Source organism: Symphalangus syndactylus, chromosome 1 (assembly GCF_028878055.3).
Source record: "Symphalangus syndactylus isolate Jambi chromosome 1, NHGRI_mSymSyn1-v2.1_pri, whole genome shotgun sequence".
Classification (NCBI taxonomy): Eukaryota; Metazoa; Chordata; class Mammalia; order Primates; family Hylobatidae; genus Symphalangus; species Symphalangus syndactylus.
The window spans coordinates 54,703,674-54,720,498 of NC_072423.2; the positions used below are offsets into that span (position 1 = coordinate 54,703,674).

At 45.3% G+C, this 16,825-nt stretch overlaps 1 pseudogene; it reads right to left on the bottom strand.

The window, feature by feature from the left end:
- The window catches only part of LOC129458883 (epsin-2-like), a 75,867-nt pseudogene extending 62,798 nt beyond the window's left edge, over positions 1-13,069 (bottom strand).
- Positions 13,070-16,825: the final 3,756 nt, after the last annotated feature.

Here is a 16,825-nt window from a genome sequence, read left to right on the forward strand (position 1 = left end):
CCTACCTAGTGCTTCTAACCACTGAAACTGCAGTCCAAACAGCAGAAAGAGGATGGACTCATCATACCCTAGTCAAGAAGGTGTCACCACTTCCAGAGTCATGGGCCATTGTTCCAGAGGAGAATCCTACCAAACTAAAGCTAAAAACAATTTAACCCTCCTATACCTCCTTTATCCCTTCCATACCCAATGACCACTTGGATGGTCTTCCATTTGACAGGGCATGAGCTGTATGGTAGCTCTCTTCCAAGACCCCACAGCCTGGGGTAATGAATTCTGCTGATCTCTCTTTCTCTGCTACTCCCTAAAGTCTGACACCCTGCCGGTCAGCCTCCGAGGGCCATCCAGCCTCTGTCTCCTGATGCCAATTTTACCTCCCGTCTCTCATGACAGGAGGAAAACTTAGCATTCCTTGGAGACGTAATGGGATGCAGTGAGCTTAAGCCCTTCCAAGAGCTTACCAACCAGTCTGTCCTGTCCTTATTCCATTCCTAATAACATAGCCCCCAATGGAACAATTACAAAGGCATTACAAGGCCTTATCTCTTGCAATTGTTATAGGTATACTTATTCTTGTAGGATGCTGCATCATACCCTGTATTCATGGATTGGTGGAGAGACTTATAGAAACAGCTCTCACCAAAACCTTTAATTCTCTCCCACCTTACTCAGATAAATTCCTACTTTTAGAAAACCAAGCAGAACAGCAGAGTCAAGACACGCTAAAGAGTTTGAAGAGGAAGAATTATGAAAATCAAGAGGGGGAAGTTGTAGGAAACATTGAGTTCCTCTTCAAAGATCCGTTGTCCTCTATTTTCAAAGCCTAACTTCCTTGCCTCCTTGCCCCTAGTTACGGTAAACAATTTCCAGCCATTCCCAATGTGTAACTCACATCCATTCCCAATGTGTAACCCACATCCATTCCCAATCTGTAACAACCCACATCTGTGCATTATTTGGCACCCTTAAGTTCCAAAACTGTTCTTCCCACTGCTGTAGCTCCCACCCCTGCTCCATTTTGAAGTAGCCAATCGGAATCAGCTTAGGTTGTGCAGTCCGACCCCAGCCAATGGGGACTGGACACAGTAGTAGGGACTGACTGTGTTAGGGATAAAAACCCATTCCCTTCTTTGTTCAATGTGCTCTTGCAGTGACAAGAATGAGCAGTACCCTTCTGCAGAAGCAAATTTGCCTTGCTGAGAAATCCTTTATTTGAATGCTCATTTTCTTTGCAACTCTGAGCTCTTATTTCCAACACTGAGTAGCTGGGATTACAGGCATGTGCCACCATGTCCAGTGAATTTTTGTATTTTTAGTAGAAATGGGGTTTCATAATGATGGCAAAGCTGGTCTTGAACTCCTGACCTCAAGCAATCTCCCCACCTTGGCCTCCCAAAGTGCTAGGATTACAGGCCCCGTTTGTTTAAGAGACAGTATCTTACTCTATCACTCAGGCTGTGGTACAGTGGCACATTATAGCTCATTGCAGCCTCAAACTCCTGGGCCCAAGAAACTTCCCATCTCAGTCTCATGAGTAGCTAGGACTACAGGTGCAAGCCATCACAACTGGTTAATTTAATTTTTTTTTTTTTTTTTTTTTTGGCAGAGACAGGGTCTCACTATCCATCCTGGCGGTGGACTTTGGGCCTCAAGTGATCCTCTTGTCTCAGCTTTCTAAAGCACTGGGGTTCCAGGTGTGAGCCACAGTGCCTAGCCTTGTTCTGCAAGTTTTCTTAAAAACAAAAATAGGCTGGGTGCAGTGGCTCACACCTGTAATCCCAGGACTTTGGGAGGCTGAGGCAGGCGTATCACAATGTTAGGAGTTTGAGACCAGCCTGGCCAATATGGTGAAACCCCGTCTCTACTAAAAATACAAACATTAGCCACATGTGGTGGCAGATGCCTGTAGTCCCAACTACTTGGGAGACTGAGGCAGAAGAATCACTTGAACCTGGGAAGCAGAGGTTGCAGTGAGCTGAGATTGCACCACTGCATTCTAGCCTGGGTAACAGAATGAGATTCTATCTCAAAAAATAAATAAATAATATAGAAAAGCTGGCATGTTTTGTTTGGTTTGATTTTTGTTTTTTTTATTTTATTTACTTTTTTTTTTTTTTTGAGATGGAGTCTCATTCTGTTGCCAGGCTGGAGTGTAGTGGCTGATCTCGGCTCACTGCAACCTCCACCTCCTGGGTTCAAGGGATTCTCCTGCCTAAGCCTCCTGAGTAGGTGGGACTACAGGCATGTGCCACCACCTCCAGCTCATTTTTTTGTATTTTTAGTGGAGACGGGGTTTCATCATATTGGCCAGGATGGTCTAGATCTCTTGACTTCGTGATTGGCCTCAGACTCCCAAAGTGCTGGTATTACAGGTGTGAGACACCATGCCGGGTCTCTTTTCTTTATTCTTTCTTTCTTTTGGTCTCATTCTGTTGGCCAGGCTAGAGTGCAGTGGCATGATTATACTTCACTGCAGCCTCGACTTCCTGAGCTCAAGCACTCCTCCTACCTCAGCCTCCTGAGTAGCTGGAACTACAGATGCATGCCACCATGCCTGACTAATTTTTAATTTTTTTGTAGAGAAGGGGGTCTTGCTACGTTGCTCAGGCTGGTCTTGATTCCTAGGCTCATGTGATTCTTCCACACTGGCCTCCTAAAGTGCTGGGATTACAGGCATGAGCCACCATTCCCAGCCTGGCTTTTCGTTTAACAAAATTCAGAAATACTTTTGGATTGCCAGCTACATACATTCCAATAGCTGTAAAACTTTTTTCTTTAACTTTCTATTTGTTAAATGACATAAGAAGTACACTGTCAAGATGGTAGAAGAGAACATTGCGTTGTACTTCACACTGGTCAGATCTCATCTGGAACTGCATGTTCAATTCTAAGCATTGCATTTTTAGGGCAACACAGGCAAATAAAAATATTCTTATAGAAGAGAGGGAGAAAATGGAGAGGGAGTTTAAAATCATACACAAAGGAACATGCTAAAGAAGGTGTTTATTTTGGGCTGGGCACGGTGGCTCATCCCTGGAATCCCAGCACTTTGGGAGGCCAAGGCGGGTGGATCACGACGTCAGGAGTTCAAGACCAGCCTGGCCAAGATAGTGAAACCTCATCTCTACTAGAAATATAAAAATTAGCTGGGCGTAGTGGCAAGCGCCTGTAATTCCAGCTACTCGGGAGGCTGAGGCAGAGAATTGCTTGAACCCGGGAGGCGGAGGTTTCAGTGAGCCGAGATTGTACCACTGCATTCCAACCTGGGCAACAGAACGAGGCTCCGTCCCCGCCGCCCGCCCCCCCCCCCGGTAAAAAAAAAGGTGTGTAAGAGAAAGGCAGATGATCAGGGCACACAAAAGCTAGCTAGCTCTCTTCAACTATATCCAAAGAGACAGCATTCTCATTATATATCGCAATGGAAAGTAAAACCCAGAAAAAGGCTAGAAGTCATGAGGAGTCATGTTTCAACTCAATCTAAGATCTAGATTAGGTCTTTGCTTTGGTATTCAATGACTTCTGGATTATCAGCAGTAAACAGGCTTAGACTAGACTACCACATTGCTGGAATATTGTAACTTTTTAAGACAGAGTCTCACTCTGTCGCCTAGGCTGGAGTGCAGTGGCACAATCTCAGCTCACTGCAATCTTTGCCTCCTGTGTTGAAGCGATTCTCCCACCTCAGCCTCTCAAGTAGCTGGGACTGTAGGCGCCCACCACCACACCGGCTAATTTTTGTAATTTTAGTAGAGATAGGGTTTCACCATATTGGCCAGGCTGGTCTTGAACTCCTGACCTCAAGTGATCCACCCACCTCAGCCTCTCAAAGTGCTGGGATTACAGGGTTGAGCCACCGGGCCTGGCATGTAGCTTCTAATTCTATTTTGAATATTAGATTTTATATTCCTTCTTGATCTTTAGTCAATGTGAAACTCAGAATCTGATGAAAACTTAGGCCACAATTTGTAATTCTACAATACATTTGAAAAGCTTTAGCTTATATAATTTGACATAAACCTAGGTGTTTTTTTTTTGAAACCCTGTTACTCACTGTTCTTAACTAATTGCAAAGTTGTGCCTGATCTCATTCGTATTTCTAATGTATATTTCCAAGGATAAATACTGTAAAATATCTTATGACCTTAAGGACAGAGTTCAGAGATATGGATTACTTACAGAGCCAGAAATATAGCTTTTCAGCTTTTTAAAAATTGAAACCTCAAGGGCATTTTTAAAAAAATGGATTGAGTTCAACCTGTCCTGCAATTTTCTGGAAGAAAACCTGCTATCAGTTTTCAGAGAATCATCCTGGGAAGTGCTCTCTGACTTTCAGGAGGATGGAAATCATATCCTATGTATATCGCATCCAGTGGATGGGCAGAGTGCCTCTAGAAAGTATTACTCACGGATGCACTGCTCTGAGTGAGGGATGAGTGTGAGGGTCACAGGATCCAGGCAATGCATACATGCATTCGTGGGGGTGGGGCAGGGAGGAGAGAAGTAGGAGGATGCAGATCAGCAGGAGAGGGGGAGGACTGGCAGGTGTCACAGAAAGTGGTGGTTAGAACCTTCAGCAGAGCAGCTGAGATTGTGCAAAGATGCATGCAAGGAGACTGTGGAAAAAGCAAGTGTCTTTCCCTTTCCAGAAGGAGACTTAGATGGATGAAAAGAGAATTGTATAATCAGATTTCAATCCATTGATGTTGAAAATGGAGACACTAGCCGGGCGCGGTGGCTCACGCCTGTAATCCCAGCACTTTGGGAGGCCGAGGCGGGCAGATCCCGAGGTCAGGAGATCGAGACCACGGTGAAACCCCGTCTCTACTAAAAATACAAAAAAAAAGTAGCCGGGCATGGTGGTGGGCGCCTGTAGTCCCAGCTACTTGTAGAGGCTGAGGCAGGAGAATGGCGTGAACCCAGGAGGCGGAGCTTGCAGTGAGCCGAGATCGCGCCACTGCACTCCAGCCTGGGCGACAGAGCAAGACTCTGTCTCAAAAAAAAAAAAAAAAAAGAAAAGAAAAGAAAAGAAAATGGAGACACTTAACAGATTCTGATGATGGTAATACTACTACTTTATGTCTCAATGCTATCTTATATTTTTTAAAATTCTTTCACAGGTTTATGGGACCAAACATAACATTGCAGAAATGTTAATATTTTCTTAAGCCCCAAACCTGCTTGCTGACTGCCAAATTCAGAGTATCAAATGTCATTAAAGGTCAGTGAATTTAGTGGGTGTCCATGATGTTGTCTGCATTTTACTCCTTCAATAACTAATACAAAGATCATGTTCCCAACCTCACATTCTAGCCTACTGTGTAGTTTGGAAAATTAGAGTTTGTAGTTCTGTGGTGCAGAATATTGTCCAAACAGAGTTTGGTCAGGACACTCACTCAAATGCTTAAAAGCATGAAGGGTCTAGGATGCATTTTATATATTTATTCTGGTTTATTCTAATAAACTTTATGTTAATATAGTTTTAGGTCTTGTGTCAGTGATTCCTCAAACTAAAGCAGAAATGTTGAGTATTATTTTTCAAATTAATAACTAAAAGCCTTTGGCCGGGTGTGGTGGCTCACGCCTGTAATCCCAGATGGAAAGATGGCACCACTGCACTCCAGCCTGGGCGACAGAGTGAGACTCCGTCTCAGATGGAGTTTTGCTCTTGTCACCCAGGCTGGAGTGCAATGGCACAGTCTTGGCTCACTGCAGTCTCCACCTCCCAGGTTCAAGCGATTCTCCTGCCTCAGCCTCCCGAGTAGCTGGGACTACAGGCGCCCGCCACCAGGCCCGTCTAATTTTTGTATTTTTAGTACAGACAGGATTTCACCATGTTGGTCAGGCTTGTCTCAAACTCCTGACCTTGTGATCCGCCCACCTTGGCTTCCCAAAGTGCTGGGATTACAGGCGTAAGCCTCTGCGCCCAGCCCAAAAATATTCATATAGAAGAGTGGGAAAATGGAGAGGGCGTTTAAAATCATACATAAAGGAATGTGCTAAAGAAGGTGTGTATTTTTGGACAAGAGAAGGGCAGATTATCAGGGCATACAAAAGCTGGCCAGCTCTCTTCAACCATATCCAAAGAAACAGCATTCTCATTATATATCACAATGAATATATATTAATGGCCACAAATTAATAGTCTTATAACTTAAGGTCTTTCTCTGAAAATGCCAACTCTATTATTTCTCAAATACATATTAAGAATTATATTCAGACCCACTTAACGAGTATTTATTGAGGATACAGCCAAAATACCAGTTATGACATTATGAAGCATCATGGCAACAGAAGGGATATAGTATATAATGGATAAGAGTATGGAGTTGGCCAGGTGCTGTGGCTCACACTTGTAATCCCAATACTCTGAAAGGCTGAGGTGGGCAGGTTGCTTGAGTCCCTGAGTTTGAGACCAGCCTGGGCAACATGGCGAAACCCTGTCTCTACTAAAAAATACAATAGCTGGGTGTAGTGGTGTGTGCCTGTATTCCCAGCTACTTGGAAGGCTGAGGCGGGAGCATCGTGTGAGCCCAGAATGTCGAGGCTGCATTGAGCTGAGATTGTGCCACTGTATTCCAGCCTGGGAGACAGGGTGAGACCCTATATAAAAAATAAATAAATAAATAAATAAATAAATAAATAAATAACAGTAGGGAGTCAAGCCATACTGTTTAAATTCTATGTCTGCCACTTACTACATGGGATTTCTGAGGGAAGTCAATTAATTTTGTGCCTTTGTTTCCTTGGTTGTGAATAATAAAATCTACCTCTGAGAATTGTTGTGAAGTTTCAATGAATCAATACATGTAGAACACTTTGATGTTGCTTGGATTTAGGTAAACACTCTGTAAATGGTAGCTATCATTATTCAAGGATGTCTACTTGGAGTTCTAAGAATTAAGCAAAAGTCTTCTTTTTTTTTTTTTTTGAGACAGAGTTTTTGCCCTGTTGCCCAGGTTGGAGTGCAAAGGTACAATCTCCATTCACTGCAACCTCTGCTTCCTGGGTTAAGCAATTCTCCTGCCTCAGCCTCCCAAGTACCTGAGATTATAGGCGCATGCCACTACACCCAGCTAATTTTTGCATTTTTAGTAGAAACAAGGTTTCACCACGTTGGCCAGGCTGGTCTCGAACTCCAGACCTCAGGTGATCCACCTGCCTCGGCCTCCCAAAGTGCTAGGATTACAGGTGTGAGCTACCACACCCCACCAAGTTTTCTTAACTTACCACAGAGTTTGAAGAACAGGAAAAGAATTTTAGAACCTTAGACCTTTTTAGAAAGTATGCTTCTGGCCGGGCGCGGTGGTTCACGCCTGTAATCCCAGCACTTTGGGAGGCCAAGGCAGGCAGATCACGAGGTCAGAAGATCGAGACCATCCTGGCTAACACGGTGAAACCCCGTCTCTACTAAAAATACAAAAAAAAATTAGCCGGGCGAGGTGGCAGATGCCTGTAGTCCCAGCTACGTGGGAGGCTGAGGCAAGAGAATGGCGTGAACCACTCCGGGGAGCGGAGCCTGCAGTGAGCGGAGATCACGCCACTGCACTCTAGCCTGGGCGACAGCAAGACTCCATCTCAAAAAAAACAAGAAAGAAAGTATGCTTCTTACTGTTTTCAATATTTTATTTATTTTTTCAGTCAGTGGAAAGACATTTAATATGAGATTAAACAAACAAGATTATCAGCCAGGTGCAGTGGCTCACATCTGTAATCCCAGCACTTTGGGAGGCCAAGGCAGGTGGATCACGAGGTTAGGAGTTCAAGACCAGCCTAGCCAACATGGTGAAACCCCGTCTCTACTAAAAATATGAAGAATAGCTGGGCGTGGTGGCAGGTGCCTGTAATCCCAGCTACTTGGGTGGCTGAGGCAGGAGAATCATTTAAACCTGGGAGACAGAGTTTGCAGTGAGCCGAGATTGTGCCATTGCACTCCAGCCTGGGCAACAGAGTGAGACTCTGTCTCAGAAAAAAAAGAAACAAGATTATCAAGAAAAAGCATTTGTTTCCTCCTGGCTACCAGAGTCAACTCCCCGTTGGATATGCAGCAGGACAACCCTTTGCTGCCAGACCCGCTCTGAGGAGAAAGCAGACAAGACCTGCCTCTGCCCACCTTCTGCCCAGATGTACAGAATGAGACCCACAGGGCAGCAAAGGGCCTTAGAGACCCCTGAACAGAGCAGCCAAGGGGCTAAAAGTCCCTTTATAACCAAACTCAATCCAGACCAAGGACAATTTGCCTGGGCTGCCAAAGGCTCAGTACCGAGTATAGATTCAAGCTCTGCAAGGGCCACCGCTCCCTAAGCCCAGGGACACCCATCCCACCTGTCACCCATTGCTGCTGCTCTGGCAAAGGGTGAGAAGCACTTCCATTACTCACAGGCATGGTAGGAGCCTGGGGACACCTGGCCTTGCCATACTCCTGCTCCAAGTGGCTGGTGGAGAGGTTGGGCTGGCTGGAGCCTTGCCCAAGGTGATCTGGTTGCTGCCCATGCCAGTGGCAACCTGGGCCATGCGCTCCTTTGTTTTGAGAGTCTGGGCCTCTCAGGCTTCAGTCATTCCTCATCTTTGAGGAGGGCCACCAGTTGCTTTGACTTCTCATGCACGTTGATGCCCTGGTCCTTGCCATCTTGGTCAATGTATTGGAAGTCCTTCAGGGTCTGGATGGCAAAGATGTTCTCATAGCACTGCTGGGCCATGCACTCGGAGCCTGTCTTGATGAGGTAGTCCAGCAGCAGCAGCTCCTTGTACACATGCTGCCAGTTCTTGCCATGGTCATTGAGCCGCTTCCACACCATGCTCATGATCTCTGAGAAGGCCACCACGTTGTAGGTCAGGTCCACAATCTCGGCCATCAGAGAGCTGGATGGGCCCCATGGGTCATTGGAGGTGGCCTCCCAGACTTGGATTTCTGCCTCTGAGTAATTGTTCACAATGTTTTTCATCTGCTATCTGATAGACAAAGTCGTCATTTTTCTTTGTTACACACTTAAAGCCCTTCAAAGAGAGAAATTTTCCTGTCCTTGGTAAGTGCACACCCTGTGAAGGTTCAGCTTCCATAATCAAGCTGGAGCAAGAACCCTGAACGGTCATTTCCTCCTTTGGAGCCTCAGATCCAAAAAGCTAGAAGCCATGACCAGGCTACAGTGAGGTCCACGTCTGTTACATGAGGCTCTGGTCCACAAGTTTGGTAACCTCCATCTGCCTCATCGCCAGTGAACACCTAGCACTTAGCACTGCGCCCGACACAGAAATGAACACTAAAATCCTTGGAATCTCCACAGCGATGTCTTTTTGCCTGTGAATGATTGACTGAGGGCTGGCAGCCCCTAGGCAGCTTCAGGATGGAGTTGGTCGCCAGAAAGACCAAGGCAGGATCAGTCCCGGGAGCGGACTGAAGGTTAAGTTTATCACCAATGGCCAATCATTTAGTCAATCGTGTCTCCATAATGAAGCCTTCAGAAAAACACAAAAGGACAGGTTCAGGAAGCTTCTGGATGGCTGAACACATGAAGGTTCTTGAAGGGTGTCACCTAGGTATGGCATGGAAGCTCTGCACTCCTCCCATACCTGGTCTATGCATCTCTTCATCTGTATCCTTTGCAATATCCTCTGCTCTTCCGGGCTGGTGTGGGTGTGCCGCCAGTGCTGGGGAGGTGGGAGCTACCGGAGCCCATGAAGCCACGGCCGCCACATCTACCTCTGTTTTCAGAATTTTAATTAATGGACAAAAGTAAATATTGAGAAATGTATCATCTTTTTTTTAAAAAAATAGAGAATTTAGATATATGTAGATTAAGGGACTTGCCCAGGGAATGAATGAGGAAGACTGGCATGGGGATTCCGTCTTCCGATAGTCTGATTATCTCTAGAGCATTGCTTACACATGTAAACCATAATCTTCAAGCAAAAGTAAATAAATACCCAGAGCTTATTTTGGGTTACATATATTATTAATACTTTTGTGCCCTTTGGTGTCTTTATAAACATAGTTTTAAATGGAAAGTGATTGATATGGTTTGGATGTGTTCCAACCCAAATATCATCTTGAATTATAGTTTGCATCATTGCCACATGTGTGGGAGGGACCAGGTGGAGATAAATGACTCATGGGGATGGTTTCCCTCAGCCTGTTCTCATGATAGTAAGTCAGTTCTCATGAGATCTGATAGTTTTATAAGTGGCTTCCTTCTTCTTCTCCTTTCTGCTGCCATGTAAAGAAGGAAATGTTTGCTTCCCCTTCCACCATGATTTTAAGTTTCCTGAGGCCTCCCCAGCCTGTGGAACTGTGAGTCAATTAAACTTCTTTCCTTTATAGATTACCCAGTCTAGGGTATGTCTTTATTAGCAGCGTGAGAATGGACTAATACAGTGAGTTAAAGTCCAAGGTGAATTTATCTTAGCAAATTGAGTCATTTTACCTCTCATTTGCCTTTCCGTGCCAGCAACTTTAAGATAGGATCCATACCCAGGCAAGGTAGAATAATTAAACTGGGAAAAGGAAACCATAAAATTCAAGCCAAATGACCTGAACTATCCAATAACTATGACTAAAGTGGTTTTGTTTGGTTTTTTTGAGTGGAAGTCTCGCTGTTGCCCAGGCTGCAGTGCAGTGGCGCCATCTCAGTTCACTGCAACCTCTGTCTCCTGGGTTCAAGCGATTCTCCTGCCTCAGCCTCCTGAGAGTAAGCTGGGATTACAGGCATGTGCCACCATGCCTGGTTAATTTTTTTTTTTTTTTCGAGACAGAGTTTTGCTCTTGTTGCCCAGGCTGGAGTGCAATGGTGCAATCTCAGCTCACTGCAACCTCTGCCTCCTGGGTTTAAGCAATTCTCCTGCCTCAGCCTCCTGAGTAGCTGGGATTACAGGCATGTGCCACCACTCCTGGCTAATTTTGTATTTTCAGTAGATGGGGTTTCTCCATGTTGGTCAGGCTGGTCTCAGACTCCCAATCTTGGGTGATCCCTCTGCCTTGGCCTCCTAAAGTGCTGGGATTACAGGTGTGAACCAGTAAGCCTGGCCTTACTTTTTGAGATGGAGTCTCAATCTGTTACCCAGCCTGGAGTGCAGTGGTGCAATCTTGGCTCACTTGCAACCTCCGCATCCCAGGTTCAAGCGATTCTCCTGCCTCAGCCTCCCAAGTAGCTGGGACTACAGGCACCCACCACAGGTCCAGCTAATTTTTGTATTTTTAATAGACACGGGGTTTCACCATATTGGCCAGGCTGGTCTCAAACTCCTGACCTTGTGATCTGCCCATCTTGGCCTCCCAAAGTGCCGGGATTACAGGCATGAACCACCATGTCCAGGCTAATTTTTGTATTTTTTAGTAGAGACAGGGTTTCACCATGTTGGCCAGGCTGGTCTCAAACTCCTGACCTCAAGTGATCCGCCCACCTTGGCCTCCCAAAGTGCTGGGATTACAGGCGTGAGCCACCAAACCTGGCCTTTTTTGTTCTAAATTTACTTATTTTTGAAACTAGAGGAGCAGCAATAAAAGTGGATAAAGAAAGAACTAAATTATCCAAATACCTCAATTGGCTACCCAGGGAGAATCAGTGTTGATATATATTTATTTATTTATTTATTTATTTATTTATTTATTTATTTATTATCAGTCTGACGTAGCTTTTATTAAGTAAAGGAAAAAGGGAATTCAGCCGTATGATACAGAGGTTCCAATTGATCAGAGTGCACAAACACCCTTCCCATCTGCGTGATGGGAACCACACCAGCACATGGGGCATGCAGAAGCCACTGCTGCAAGGAGGTGGTTCCCACTCACACACATGAACAGCTCCTGGTCAGTCCCAAGAGGCAAGGGCAGAGGGCACGGCGGCCCTCACAGGGCTAATTTACAAATAAACTGTGTGCCTTCCTCAGGAGTCTCTTATAACACTTTTTAAAAAGATCTGGGCCATGGGTGGCTCATGCCTGTAATCCCAGCACTTTGGGAGGCCGAGGCAGGTGGATCATGAGATCAGGAGATCGAGACCATCCTGGCTAACACAGTGAAACCCCGTCTCTACTAAAAATACAAAAAATTAGCCGGGTGTGGTGGCAGGTGCCTGTAGTCCCAGCTACTCGGGAGGCTGAGGCAGGAGAACGGCATGAACCTGGGAGGCGGAGCTTGCAGTGAGCCAAGATCATGCCACTGCATTCCAGCCTGGGTGACAGAGTGAGACTCTGTCTCAAAAAAAAAAAAAAAAAAAAAAAGATCTAAACAGAAAATAGGGCAAAGGGCCAGCTGGCAGTGCCATGAGGCTCATGGAATGTCCTGGTCTGTGGAATCGTGGAGGGTGACAGGAGCAGCAGCAGCATCATCATCAGGCATTGTATGACAAGGATGACACACTGCCACCGTGGCCTGTCCAGTTGGTGTGGATGAACTGCCCTGGTTTGGCCAAGAGTTCACAGGTGTGAGCCCCGAAGTAATACCGCTGAGCCTGGATGAGGTTGGCTGGAAGCATCTTGTGTCTGTACCTGTCATAGAAGGAGAGGGCAGTGGCAAAACAGGGCATGGGAATGCCAGCCTGGACCCCAGTGCTGACTGCCTGCCACCAAGAGTCCTGGCAGTTTTCAACAGCTGACTTAAGAAGTCGTCCAGCCGGGCGCGGTGGCTCACGCCTGTAATCCCAGCACTTTGGGAAGCCGAGGTGGGCGGATCACGAGGTCAGGAGATCGAGACCATCCTGGCTAACACGGTGAAACCCCGTCTCTACTAAAAATACAAAAAAAAATTAGCCGGGCGTGGTGGCGGGTGCCTGTAGTCCCAGCTACTCGGCGTGAATCCGGGAGGCGGGGCTTGCAGTGAGCCGAGATTGCGCCACTGCACTCCAGAAGATGGTAGACCAATAAGCTAGAAAGATTTGTTCCTTATTGATTTTTGTCTCCAACTCCTCTAGAAAATACTTTATGATCATTCCCAAGTCCTTATAGTTTTGCAAACAAGAAGTAGGTGCAGAATCAAGAGAATATTCTACCTCTGCCTTTTTCATCTCTCTTAGGAATGGCCTTGGAGGATATTGACTAACGGATATCCTCCTAGCAAGCAGGACTGGAGGTAGAACAGTTTGACCACAAGATTCATTCCACTGACTGGAGAATGAATTTTTGCTGTCTTTGTCCAGTGGCCATTGTAAATTGTCTTTCCTTTAAAATATGGTATTAAAAGATTGTCCTGTATTCTTCCACTGTTGACTGGGGTTAATTTTTTTTATTTTTTATTTTTACGGTTTGGATTGAGATGAAATGGGGTTGTTTTTATTTAAAATTTAGTCACTTGAAATAGGACCATCAAGACCTGACCAAGAAGAGCACACATCCTCAAGAGATCTCTTGCTTTGGAACTGTGTGTGGTGACTGGATGTGATTTTTTTTCTTTTTTGAGACAGTCTCGTTCTGTCGCCCAGGCTGGAGTGCAATGGTGTGATCTGGGCTCACTGCAACCTCTGCCTTCCGGGTTCAAGTGATTCTCCTGCCTCAGCCTCCTAAGTAGCTGGGATTACAGGTGCACACCACCATGTCCAGCTAATTTTTGTATTTTTAGTAGAGACGGGGTTTCGCCATGTTGGTCAGGCTGGTCTCCAACTCCTGACCTCATGATCCACCTGCCTCGGCTTCCCAAAGTGCTGGGATTACAGGCATGAGCCACCGAGCCCGGCCTAATTTTTGTATTTTTAGTCAGATGGGGTTTCATCATGTTGGTCTGGTCTCGAATTCCTGACATTGTGATCTGCCCACCTTGGCCTCCCAAAATGCTGGGATTACAGGCGTGAGCCACGGAGCCCGGCTTAATTTTTGTATTTTTAGTAGAGATGTAGATGTATTTTTAGTAGAGATGGGGTTTCACCATGTTGGTCAGTCTGGTCTCAAACTCCTGACCTTGTGATCTGCCTGCCTCGGCCTCCCAAAGTGCTGGGATTACAGGCTTGAGCCACTGTGCCTGGCCGGATGTGATTTTTTGCTTGTTTTCCTTTGGATGCAGGATAAGCCTATTTTCAGTTTTAAAGGGGATAATTACTAGTTAGCAGCATTCTTGGAATCATATATATGAGAAGATGGGTATGTGTGAATGCTGAGAAGCCAATGGGTAGTTTGTGGTATATGATGGGTATTGTTTTTGTTTAGCCAGTAAACTTTCCCATTCCCATTTTACTCATCATAGTTTCTATCTCCCTGCCTACAGGAATGGAAATATGACCTATGCCTGGCTAGTAATATCGCCCATTTACCTGGAAATCGATTGGTTCAGGGTGTCAACAAAAAGAGTCAAACTGCGTAAAATATTTGAAGAGATTTATTCTGAGCCAAATATGAGTGACCATGGCCCATGACACAGCCCTCAGGAAGTCCTGAGAGCATGTGCCCAAGGTGGTCAGATGCAGCTTGGTTTTATACATTTTAGACAAGCATGAGACATCAATCAAATACATTTAAGAAATACATTGGTTTGGTCCAGAAAGGCAGAACAACTCAAAGCAGGGGGCTTCCAGGCTATAGGTGAATTTAAACATTTTCTGGTTGAAAATTGGTTGAGTTTGTCTAAAGATCTGGGATAGCTAGAAAGGGAATGTTTAGGTTAAGGTAAAGATTGTGGAGACCAGAATTCTTTTGAAGTCTTATAGTGGCTGCCCTTAGAGATAATAGGTGACAAATATTTCCTATTTAGATTTTAGTTCATCTCTTTAAGATTGGGAGAGTCTGGAAGAAAAAGATCTAGCTATGTTAACAGAGATTCTTCCCCCCTGCTCCCCCAGACGGGGTCTCGCTCTGTCGCCAGGCTGGAGTTCAGTGGTGGGATATTGGCTCACTGTAACCTCTGCCTCTTGGGTTCAAGTGATTCTTCTGCCTCAGCCTCCCGAGTAGCTGGGACTACAGGCGTGCGCCACCATGCCCAGCTAATTTTTGCATTTTTAATAGAGACGGGGTCTCACCATGTTGGTCAGGAGTTAATACAGATTCTTTACAGATGCAAGTTTTCCCCCACAAAGAAGAGCTTTGCAGGGCCATTTCAAAGTATGGCAAAGAAACATGTTTTGGGGTAAAATATTTTGATTTTCTTCTTTGTCTCGTAATGTTATGTCAGAGTCAGGTTGGAAAGTAAATTATGATACAGAGGGTTAAATAAAACCCATCTGATGATAATTTAGGATTTGTAGGGCATGACTCCCAAACTCCTTAGGAATTTGGGCAAGAAAAAAAAAATCAGAGTTTAGTCCTCAAGGGAAAGGCATGTGATACAAGCAGGGAAAATCAGAGGCATTGCCTAGGATTGATATATTGATCCTTTCCAGGCCCCCTGGAGGTTCACTGAAAATCACTGACATGAGGCAGGTTGAGTAACAGGAGAAAAGGCATACACGTTCATTATTTATTTATTTATTTATTTATTTATTCATTTGAGACAAGGTCTCACTCTGTTGCCCAGACTGGAGTGAAGTGGTGCAAAACGGCTCACTGCAACCTCAACCTCCTGGGCTCAAGCAATTTTCCCACCTCAGCCTCCCAAGTAGCTGGGACTACAGGTGTGCACCACCACACTCAGCTAATTTTTTTTTTTTGGTAGAGACAGCATCTTGCTATGTTCTCCAGGCTGGTCTTGAACTCCTGGGCTCATGTGAAGCCCTTGCCTCAGCCTCCCAAAATGCTGGGACTACAGGCATGAGTCATTGCCTGGCCAACATACAAATGTATTTAACGTGTATATGTGGGAGCCTTCAGCATGACCACTCAACCCCTCAGTTAGTTACAGAAGCTTATATACTATCTCTCTCTCTTTTTTTTTTTAATAGAGATGGGGTCTGGCTCTGTTGCTCAGGCTGGAGTACAGTAGCAGGATCACACCTCACTGTAGCCTTGAACTCCTGGGCTCAAGTGTTTCTCTTGTCCAAGCGTCCTGAGTAGCTAGGACAACAGGCAAGAATCACCACACCGGCTAATTACATACCATCTTGACGCACAGAAAGAATGGGAGCATTAGATCCTTGCAAAACAGGTTATGGGAGTGAGGACAAGAATTCTGTTGAGGGGCAATAAATGATTACAGGGGAGAAGGACTGGATCAGGAAACAGAAATTAATGTGTAAAGAGTTCTCTTTGAAATGCAAATGATCCTTGGAGACAGTCATTACACTTGTAAAAGGGTCTTGTTCAGGTGTGGGTACATCTTGGTCTTATTTTCTGCAATAGATGAGATTACAGGGAGGGGGAGAAAAAAATTATAGTTTTCCTTGGTAGGTCTGGATCTCAGGTAAATAAAGAACTTCAACTTCAATGGGGGAGGGTGGGTCAAACAGATCTTGCAGCTTCTTCAGTTCAGCAGGTTAGAACACCTTATTTTGAGATACTGGTTTCTGAGGACTAAACTCAGATTTTTTTTATTTTGCCCAAATTCCTATCTGAGGGGTCTGGGGAGTCATGCCCTACAAATCATAAATTCTCAACAGATAGGTTTTATTTAACCCTATATATCATAACTTACTTTCCAGCTTCACTCTGGCATAACATTACAAGACAAAGAAGAAAATCAAAACGTTTTACCCCAAAACATGTTTCTTTGCCATACTTTGAAATAGCCATGCAAAGCTGTTAGTTGTGGGGAAAATTCGCATCTATAAAGAATCTCTGGCCGGGCCTGGTGGCTAACGCCTGTAATCCCAGCACTTTGGGAGGCCGAGGAGGGCAGATCACGAGGTCAGGAAATCGAGACCATCCTGGCCAACATGGTGGAACCTTGTCTCTACTAAAAATAAAAAAAATGGCTGGGTGTGGTGGCTCACGCCTGTAATCCTAGCACTTTGGGAGGCCGAGGCAGGCAGATTGCCCG